The sequence below is a fragment of the Lissotriton vulgaris genome, chromosome 4_1, assembly GCF_964263255.1.
Source record: "Lissotriton vulgaris chromosome 4_1, aLisVul1.2, whole genome shotgun sequence".
Taxonomy (NCBI): Eukaryota; Metazoa; Chordata; class Amphibia; order Caudata; family Salamandridae; genus Lissotriton; species Lissotriton vulgaris.
Genome location: NC_141691.1, coordinates 1,558,850,776 through 1,558,862,097, shown reverse-complemented (window position 1 = coordinate 1,558,862,097; position 11,322 = coordinate 1,558,850,776).

The window sequence follows — 11,322 nt, the reverse complement described above, 5'->3', positions numbered from 1 at the left end:
GAACGGAGGAGAAGCCCCACCCACATTTTTCATTGGCTTGTGTCTTTGCCCCTCGTAAATGCTGGCGCCTGATTCCTTAATAGTCTTTTTAGTCCCTCCTTTGTATGACCATGTCGATATTTGTTTCCTCCCAGGGCTACTGGTCCCTTTACATGGTTGATAAACGTATGTGTACTATTTTTTTGTTTCCTATTGTGCTTTACTTTAGTCCCCGTGCCCCTCCCGTTGTCTGTGTTCTCCATCCTCCTGCCCCCTCCCATTGTCCATGTTCTCCATGCTCCCACCCCTCCCGTTGTTCGTGTTCTCCATCCTCCCAAACCCATCTCGTTGTCCATGTTCTCCATGCTTCTGCTACCTCGTGCTGACCGCGTTCCCTTCGTTTATTTTCTTCACTAGCATTGTAAAATGCAAACCCCTGAAGGCTCTTCGTCCTCCCGCCCTATGACGCGAAGGAGGCAGGGCTTCCTTCCCGGCAAACACTTTGTTCCACAACATGCCTGTGTAACCAAGAGTGCTGGATGTTTTCCTGAGCCATCTTAACAAATCCAGGAAGAAATTCCATTCCAGAAGTAACATTGTCGTAGGCCTCGAGGGGGATGGGGAATTGTACTGAACATTGCAAGATGTATTGGCTGCAATATACTTTTCTTGCAGGAACTACAGGTGAGGGGTCGGTGTGTGGAAAATTAGAGAAATTGATGTACATCAACAGCGTTCATTTCCCTATTCCCACTCCTCTCCCTGTAAGCACCATGAATACCATAAAATATTGACCGCATCACTCCGCCAGTAAAAGCCCGTACCCATATGTACGTGACAGCCATTCTAGGCACCATGGCCTTTTACCCATTGGAATCCCCGGCTTCCCTCCTGCGCGTATCTTAAAAACCCCCTCTCTCATGCATAGACCATGAAACCCTCTCCCTCTGCGCGACCCTGCTATGAAAAGCAACCCTTCTGCTTGACCCGCGCCGCGCAAACCCCCCATCTCCTCTTGAAGAGGCATCCTTCGCCTCAGCTGACATAGCCCTCCCCAGCTGCACCTGACTGCCCCGCTCTCTCATGTACGGGTCATAAGACCTCTCTCTCTGTGCGACTCTGTCCCTGTGCACACCCTGGCTTCCTCCCTCCCCTTCTCCCTCACACGAGCAAGTCATAAACCTTCTTCTTCTGCAAGACCCTGTCCTTGGGAGTCACGGCCGCGCCTGACCAGCACCTCCTTTCATTTCATGAATAACCCCTCTGTTAGTAAACCCTCCCTCTGCGATTGACTGTCCACACATGTCCGAGCCCATCGCCTAAGCCGGAAGATGCTGTTTATTGCCCCTTATGGTATGGAATCATTCCTCTTCAAAGAACCCACTATTGATCCTGGCTTCCCCACCCCTTGGGATACGATCAGGCGCACATCTCCTAATAATCAGCGGAACACTCAGCTGCGTCATTGCCTCCCCTCTTATCAGCAGGTCAAGGGTTCCTATTGTGAACATATGTGGGGTAGGATTGACACGAGGATTATAGGGATGTCTTTTCTTTGTGTCACAATGTCCTGATTGTAATGCCAAGTGATTTGTAAGGTATAAAAGAAGATGTCTCAGCTCACTTGTTAGAGCACCTCCCGATGACACCTTGTTTCGTGTCGGAAATGACAGGCTCTCCTCATGAGTAATAAATCCTGTTCTTGTGATTCCTGCTCCCAGCGCCCGTCTCTTTATTTGGTAACTATTCAGAATGGGAACTAAGAGGCGCACAGCGCCAGCAGCCTGGGCATCGATGGTAATATGGGCTCCTGTTCCACAATTGGCGTCCCAACGCGGGGCCCATCAGTGACATAAGGTCCAGTAAGAGAGATCCAGACGAAGAAGTGAACATCTAAATGATCGGAGTATACCTGCCTTGAGAGGGCCCTCGCCCGGCTGCCGATTGAATGAACTTCACCGATTCTGAACGGACCTCTCTTGAGCGACCTATTGTCCTGACTGGAATCCCACAGGAATGCTGCATGGAGAAAGAGAACAATCGGGCGCTGGAGGAGGAAGACGAAGAACTGTCCGTATGGTCCGGTCCGGGTAAGATTAAGTAGGGCGTTTTGCGCCTGATTGGTAGGATGGTTTTATCCATCTGATTGATTGATTGATTGTATTGGAGTCGGTACTTGAATACTGATATTGTTGTTATTGGTTCATTTAGCTTTGGATGCTACTTGAAATATTGGTTCTCTTCTTGAGAACGAGACATTCTCTGTTTGTAAACGGCGGCGAATAGGAACGTTCGTCCCTCTTTGCAGATAGAGAAGGGTAGGTAATGCAGACTTTTGTCCCCGTTGTAATCCGTCATGCCTACTTTTCTCCTCACTGATTGTTTGAAATCGATTAATAATCGATTGTTGCTCTTTGAGATCTTCCCTGTCCACAAACAGAGACGAATAGGAATATTCTGTTTCCCTTTGCGGATAGCGAAGGGCAGGTAATGCAGACATTTGTCCCCGTTGTAATCCGTCATGCCTGTTTTTCTCCCCACTGATTGATTGGTTGCCTGGACATTGTTGTTCCAGGAATTGTTTCGTTTGAGGTATTTTCTACCTGCAAACAACGTGGAATAGAAATATTCTATCTAGTCTTTGCAAGTAGTAAAGGGTAGGTTATGCCCCTTTGTGAATTCGTCAGTCCTACCCACTCCCCACTGATTGTTTATTTGGGGGGTAGCTCGCATGGTCCGTCCAGGAGGCTACCCTTATGGAGGACATATGCTCCCCACTCACGGGCCATTTAGTGGAAGTAGATCATCTGGTCCATCCAGGAGGCTACCCTAGTAAGTGGAAGTACATCCTTTGGTCTGTCCAGGATGATACCCTAATGAAGGAATATATGTTCCCCTTTTGATTGATAATCTAGTTCCACCCGGACCATTTATTGGAGGTAACTCGTCTGGTCCGTCCAGGAGTGCCCCTAATGAAAAGGACACATAAAACTATGAAGTGATCACCGCACCCTATTAACGAGAAACTTTAGCTCGAAACACGCTAAGGAAAAGAAAGAAAAATAAAAAGAAATCGGGCTAAGTCAGTAACCCCCTGATGAGCTTTAGACTTCACTAAAAATAAGAAACATTAGAAACAGTTCGTAACAAGAAATATAAAATGGAGAAAAGCTTGACAGCAAGGCAGCCACGAGGTAGCAAGGCTCCGCCACCTACTCCTGCTCCAAACATGTCTGCCTCATTGCCCACCACGCCCAAATAACGGTCACATGAAATAAAAAAATAAAAAAAAAACCCAATAGGTACCTACCCCCATTCCGGAAGCTCCCGAAGTGCAACAGGCCCGCGGTTACGCCCATCCGGAAGGCGAGGCCTCGATGCGTGCAGGGCTCGGCTGGCCGCGGTCGAAGGGGGAGGCTGTAGGGCGGACGGCCCGAGGAATAATGGAGGTCTCCCCTTTCCCTCTTCTGCTGCCCTGCAGGCCACGGGGGGAGAGGGGGCTGTCTTGCCTCGGCCACCGACCACCCCCACACCCCCTCTCTTGCCTGATCTGGCCATCGACGAGGACCGGAGCCAAGGCGAGGTCGGACAACCCTGAGAGTTGCAGATAGTCCCGCCACATGACCACGCCAGAAAATTGCAGATAGTCCCGCCACATGTCAACGCCTGAGAGTGACAGGTAGTCCAGCCACACGGCAGCGCCTGGATAGTTGCAGGTAGTCCCGCCACATGTCAAGGGGGGGATGTCTTGCCTCAGCCACCGACCACCCCCCCCATCTCCAATGGCTGGCACGGCCAATACCGAAGCGCTGGAGCCAAAGAACGGCGCGGGGTCGCTGGAAGGGGGAGGCGGCGCGAACGACCCTCCCCCACCTCCCTCCAGGTGGAGGCTTCCAGCGACACCCCAATGCTCTTGCTTAAAGAGGGTCAACATCGAAAAGCGGTCTTTTGCCCAGGACGGGCACACGCCCCATGCCTTCTCTCCTCAACTTTGAAGATTCTATGAGAGCCGGGGGGCACCCCGATCCCTCCGCATGGGCGCCCCCGTCCCCCTCACTGGGAACCGCGACATCGGCGCACTCCTGCCAGCACCAGCCTCAGTTTGGAAATGGCTAAAATACAGCCAAGGCACAGACTTGTTCAGTTCCGGAGGAACACCAGAATGACCCGGTAGGAAAGATTGTTACCGCCCTCCCCACTCTTTGACTGATGGTCCATATTGCTAAACTGTTAACCCATTGCGAAAAACTTTTGAATCCACCAACGGAAGGTTCTGGTCCTACTACAAGTCAGTGGAGGCAATCTGACTATGCAGGGACTTGCCTGACCTCGCCCAAAATGGCGCCGACACAAAATGAGACTTTTTAAATAAACCTTGTCGCACCCTGATTGCGCAGCTTTGATGCCCCGAGATATGTATGCAGTTTTTGGACAATGAAAGTAGATAAGAAGGATATTGAGGATGTGCTTGGAAAAGAAAGCGATATAAGATGGATATTGATTATGTGCTGGAACAATGAGCTGATTTAGAGTGGGTACTAATTATGTGTTGGAAGCAATGAATTGGTATAAAATAGGAACTGATTGAGCATTTGGACAATGAATTGGTAAATATTAGATCTTGAGTAATAGTTGGACAGTGAGATAAAATTATTGAAAAATTGAATTATTGGCATGCATCATACTTGCAGTGTAGGAAGGTTCGATATGATTTTATTTCACTGCTGCTCTTTACGAAATGAATGACCACCGACTTTATTCTCCGTAGCCGGCCCACTGGTTTGTAGGCCCGCATTTTTGTGCGCCAACCTTTTTCATCAAAATCTTCTGAACACGCAAATATTATCGTAGCGTTTATATTTATGAATGTTGTTGAAATGTATGGCTACTGTCATTGACATAGGCAAAATACATGCAGTATGATTAAGGTTGAAGGTTAAAAAGGCCCGGTATTTAGCAGCTACACTATGTATCGCAGGCAGCCGGAAAGGTGTTTTTTTAGACGCCCTTGATCGATACCACAGAAATACCACCTGACCGCCACCCTTGCACACGACCTATAAGGCCACGATCGTGTGATTCATGTAGATACGCAGACCATCGATGATCATCTATCTGACACTGCCGGTCCCTCTGGGCTTAAACGCCGAGATGATAGAGAATGCACCCCGGGGAGATAGGTCGAGTATGTGGTAGGTAAAAGCATTTTCGGATTTATGCTCGCTGACGTGTTTTGAATGCCACCCCCCCCCCTTCTTCTCCTCCCTTCTGCAGGTCCCGTCGGAACGTCGGCTGAAGTATGGAAAAACGACGATCGAGCGACCGACAAAAAGGAGAAAAAGGGGATCTGAGCATAGTACTTATGCTAACAAGCTTTGACAGACGTAGACGTAGATATGACTGTTCCTCCGTTAGAGCCTAACGACTGGGAGGATGGACTGACATAGAAACTTGACGGGTACTGTATGACGGAAATTGACTCGAAATTAGCACGCTAGATAACGCGATTATGAAGTTTAATTAGATAGGGAAGGGACTAGGAAAAGTCCTGAGGTAAGGGTACCCAGGCACCACCCGTCTGGGAAGTTAGAAATATTGTTGATGTTCGAAATGTACCACCTCCTTCTCACCCTCTTATAGATATAACCAAGCTGCCTGACTGTTCTCCTGACCAATACTCTCTGTTGCCTCAGCCTGGAGAACATCCAACCAAAGGAAGAAAATAAAGTGGTTTAAGATCCACCTATGGGCAATAGCCCGACCAGGTTAATTTCTGACCGGCTGACAGAGGTGTAAGTATTGACAAATTGGGAGCGCTCGCAGAAGTAGTAAACGAGAAGAGAAGGAGGAAAGGTAAAAAGAACTCAGCCCATGGATAAATAGGATATTAAAAATGCGCAGAATGCGCAAGGAGATTTTTGTTTGGCCAACAACTGTTTTATGTTTTGTCGTGAACGCTTTTGTATGTAACACATGTACTGTCTTCCCTTGTCTGAGTTTGTGTATATGTAATGTACGAATTTATGTCTTCCCTCTGTCTGTGTTCGCGTGTTACCTGACCCCTGTTGTCCTGTATTGTGACCGCACTAAATGACCTATTACCGTACACGTCTTTCTCTCTCTCTCCCCTCGATCTCTCTCTCTCCCTCTATCCGTCTCTCTCTCTCTCTCTCTCTCTCTCTCTCTCTCTACATATCATATGTGTACTGAATAGCTCGTTTAGATTGCGGACGACTCTCGCTCTCTACGAGAGTCTCCCTATTTTCTCTTCCCTTTTATGGAAAAATGGTGCCTTGCTGACGCCAGTCTGATTGGATACTTATTGAATACGAAGGTGTTCAGCGAAATTGTCCGAAACCAAAATGATTGTATCTCGCCATATTACTACCTCTCCTTTCTGCAAAATGAATGAACTCGAATTGGCTGAGAAGGAAAGGACAGGTAAGACGACTAAAGTCCCCCAATCTGGCCTTTTATAGGGGAACTGCATGTCAATGGCACCTTATTTGTCGGCGCATCAGAGACAAGCGCCAACGCCTAGATTGACCCCCAACGTCCAGATTGCCCCATCCCCTTTGCACCCAAGCGCGAATGCCCGAAGCATCCCCGCCCCATTTGATAGACCCCAGCTGCTGTCCCGGATATAAAGATGATAACCATGAGTAACTATCGTCCCTCGAGAAAAACATGTTTTACCTGACTCTTGATGATAGCGCCCCTGCCCTGTTTGAAAAGGTTAGCCAGCCTTGAAGGGAAATGTTAGACTGTTAAGGCTAAGGTTAGAAAGACGAGTCTCCCTGGAGGTTCCGAAATGTTGAGTTTGATGAAATGCACAGTTGATAAGAGTCTGACTTTTCTTTATATGTGACATATATAGACGATGAATAAAACTTGGCATGAACTCAGTAGGAATGCTGACATATGCACTGCTTGGTAAACGAACCTCTGACTGTGACCAATGAGCGTACCTCCCAAGTGCGAAGGATTGAGGGAGGAATTCACGTGCATAAAATGTCTTCCCCTGACCAGTTCTCTAAAGCTTGTTTTGTACCTATTTCAAAGATACACGATCACCGGAGGAGAAGGGTCGGACGTGACACACAGCCTGGCCGCAGATTATGGGACACATGCGACTTCGACCAAAGGTGGAGCCCCAGCACGACAGGAATACGGGACGAGACAGCACTCTCCAATGTGGTAAAACGAAAGGATGAAGAACTGTCCTGAAGCCTTTTGTCTGCCTACCCACACGTGCCTGGAGCTTCCGTCCCCCTCTTCAAGCCCGGTTGATGGGCTTGCTTGCTTGTTATCATTTGCTCCCTTGGTCCCTTTGGTGTGTCCCAGGAAAATCTGCCCCCACTCCGCCCTCTCACTCCCATCGACTATCGAAACCACACACCCTCTTTTCCACGTGACTTCTTGTCGAAAGGAAGAACAGCATCCAGGTGGAAATGGGTGCGCCGCAGGAATATGGGTGCCGAGCATAAGGCGCCACTAAAAGGATTGGTTAGGGAACAGGACTGTGGTCTAACAGCAGAGGACTGACTGCACCCTGCAACGCGTAAGGATGGACCCGAGCTGGACCTATAGCTCCACCGCCGGTGCTCAACAGCGCCAACGAAAGGACACGGACTAGAGCCTACCAGTGATGGCTCACTGCTAAAAAGACACTGTGACGAAGAGATCTTGTGTATTGAACTGAATTCCGCCCTCAACTACTTGGTCAAACTGTTCATTGGTCACATTTTAAGTCAGAAACATTTATGCTATGTAGTGCGTTTAAATGTTAGGAACTCAACGAAATGCAATTTCCTATGTGCTGCATTCTGCCCATCACATCAACTGTCCATGATTATATGCCAAATGTTAGTATTGACAAATGCTAATTCTTCAACGATGCCTGTCTATCTGTAACCCCATCAATTACGAAAATGAACTCTGTAATGTAAAAAGGGGCGACTGTGGAAAATTAGAGAAATTGATGTACATCAACAGCGTTCATTTCCCTTTTCCCACTCCTCTCCCTGTAAGCACCATGAATACCATAAAATATTGACTGCATCACTCCGCCAGTAAAAGCCCGTACCCATATGTACGTGACAGCCATTCTAGGCAACATGGCCTTTTACCCATTGGAATCCCCGGCTTCCCTCCTGCGCGTATCTTAAAAACCCCCTCTCTCATGCAAAGACCATGAAACCCTCTCCCTCTGCGCGACCCTGCCATGAAAAGCAACCCTTCTGCTTGACCCGCGCAAACCCCCCATCTCCTCTTGAAGAGGCATCCTTCGCCTCAGCTGACATAGCCCTCCCCAGCTGCACCTGACTGCCCCCGCTCTCTCATGTACGGGTCATAAGACCTCTCTCTCTGTGCGACTCTGTCCCTGTGCACACCCTGGCTTCCTCCCTCCCCTTCTCCCTCACACGAGCAAGTCATAAACCTTCTTCTTCTGCAAGACCCTGTCCTTGGGAGTCACGGCCGCGCCTGACCAGCACCTCCTTTCATTTCATGAATAACCCCTCTGTTAGTAAACCCTCCCTCTGCGATTGACTGTCCACACATGTCCGAGCCCATCGCCTAAGCCGGAAGATGCTGTTTATTGCCCCTTATGGTATGGAATCATTCCTCTTCAAAGAACCCACTATTGATCCTGGCTTCCCCACCCCTTGGGATACGATCAGGCGCACATCTCCTAATAATCAGCGGAACACTCAGCTGCGTCATTGCCTCCCCTCTTATCAGCAGGTCAAGGGTTCCTATTGTGAACATATGTGGGGTAGGATTGACACGAGGATTATAGGGATGTCTTTTCTTTGTGTCACAATGTCCTGATTGTAATGCCAAGTGATTTGTAAGGTATAAAAGAAGATGTCTCAGCTCACTTGTTAGAGCACCTCCCGATGACACCTTGTTTCGTGTCGGAAATGACAGGCTCTCCTCATGAGTAATAAATCCTGTTCTTGTGATTCCTGCTCCCAGCGCCCATCTCTTTATTTGGTAACTATTCAGAATGGGAACTAAGAGGCGCACAGCGCCAGCAGCCTGGGCATCGATGGTAATATGGGCTCCTGTTCCACAGGTGTGGGAAATACAAATGTCATCTGCCCTGAATGCCGCCACCACAACCCGCAAAATATATACCTAAATAAAGGCATGCTACCTAAAAGAACATGTCTGCCTAGGTCTCACCTCTGGGGGACAAAGGTCAATCCTGAACCCGGTTTAGCTGGTCAGAATATCGCAGATTAACCCCGGCACCCCTGTTGGTTGAGAAGGCGCATTGATGGGACGTTCACACCTCATCCTTGATGCTCCTGGCCGCTGACACTCCTAGCAGGGAGTCCAGGGGACGTGGTCCGACCTCCGCCAGTGGGTGCCATTCTGGCACAACTCAAGCCGTTAACAGCTAGCACCTTCACAGGGGCTCACTCTGCACTATTAAAGAGCTCCCCGTACTGCAGCAGTGTTTTACTTTAGTTGATGAGGCTGTGTCCCAAGAATATATGGGCAGAAAATGTTACTAATCATATATCCCCTGACGCCGTTAGAGAGACACCTCCTGTCTCCTATTGTGCGCTATTTTCTCCCCCTTTGACATCCCTGGAAAATCAATCTGCTGCACTCAACATCCCCAAAGAAAGAATGGAATATCCCTCAGCTCCAAGAGCATAGCTAGCATTGATGCAGCAGGTGCCATGGCACCGGAGCCCAATGAACCCTAGCAATGCTTTAGTTTACTGCCCCAACAGCAGTCAAAGGGAGCATTTTCCTTGCTTACCCCGGGTCCCCTGGGCAGATATCCCTGCGACCCTAATGGTCGCCCCTCCCTCTGTACATTTTATGTATAGCTCTGACAACCTCCATCTAGTGTACCGGTAGTTTAAATTAAAGGCAGGATTTACTGGGTTAGTGGTGAGGGAGATGAATTCTAGGGACAGGTGACAACCATAGGGCATAGCTTTTTAGCTCGAGCCTGAGCCAGCGAGCAAGCGCTGCTCTGGCGATCTGATGTAAGTAGAGTACAGAGAAGTGCCCGGCCCATATTTTTCATTGGCTTTTGTCTTTATCCTTTGTAAATGCTGGTGTTTAATTCCTTAATAGGCTCTTCTTAGTCTCTTTAAGTACAGCCATGTCGTCATTTGTATTCTTCCATGGCTACTGGCCCCTTTACTTGGTTGTTACATGGTACATGTACTTTCTTTTCCTTATTGAGCTTCTCCTACATTAGGTATGATGACCGACGTGCTTCGCATAAAATTCAGAGCCCCATGCCCGCTTTCACTTACCAGCCACGGCACAAGCAACGTTTTTTCTGTCACATATTTTTATGGAGTAAGCCAAAGTATCCAAACAATGGGGGTCTAGGCATGCCTGTTTTTGTACCTTCCTTGAAAAATGATTGTTACAAGGCAACAATAGTAGAGGTTATGGGGGTGTGCCATTTAATGAAGAAAAATATTTGTATGAAAAAAAGTATCCTCCTCAAAACGACGGTTAATGACCTGTAAATAAAAATTTCATTTGAATGGCATCCAGTTAAGCTTCACTGAGATCCTCATGATCGCCAATCGTCATTCTAACTTCTGCAGATACATAGGGGGAGATATACAAGCCCCTAGGTCTGCCAGTACGTCACTTTTTGTGATGCACTGGCAGCGCATTTCTTTGCCCTATATTTACAAGGACATGAAAAGCCACCCTGCGCTGCCCCTTCCTGCACAAAAACAATCTCCCCCTGGCCAGCAGGGATAGGCCGTGTTCTGGGGTTGCCGATGGCTGCCAATATCTGCCAGGTACAGTACCACTCAGGCGCGTAGGTGCGGGATCCCAGGCTCGTCAGCCAAGAGCTCACCCCCATGAGATTATGCATCGCGAACACTTTACTACATTGACCAGAGTCCTTAGGGGCGACACCGCCGGTGTGTGAGTAGTGTGCGACCCCACCCCCATTTGTAACAAGGAATGTATGATTGCCTTGTTGGGTGATTTTAATTGCAATATTTGCCAGTATGGGACAAAGGAACTTTGTGGCCTAGATGGTATAATGGATGATACCCCGAACCATTTTAGCCATTCAAAACTAGGGGATAGTTTAAATAGTTTTCTTTTCTATTTTAACTTAGATTTTGTAAATGAATTATGCTCACCGTCATTACCTTTTCAAACTACTTTCCATGGAAGAGGCTCAAATTCTGTGATTGATTTTACTCTTTTTTCTAAATCACATGCCACTTTGCTCTCCTTATGGAAAACATTGGACGAGGTGTATGGAGACCATTACGCTCTAATGTTTAATATAAGAAAACATTTAGGGCCAGATGTAGGTCGTCAATTACCGGTCGG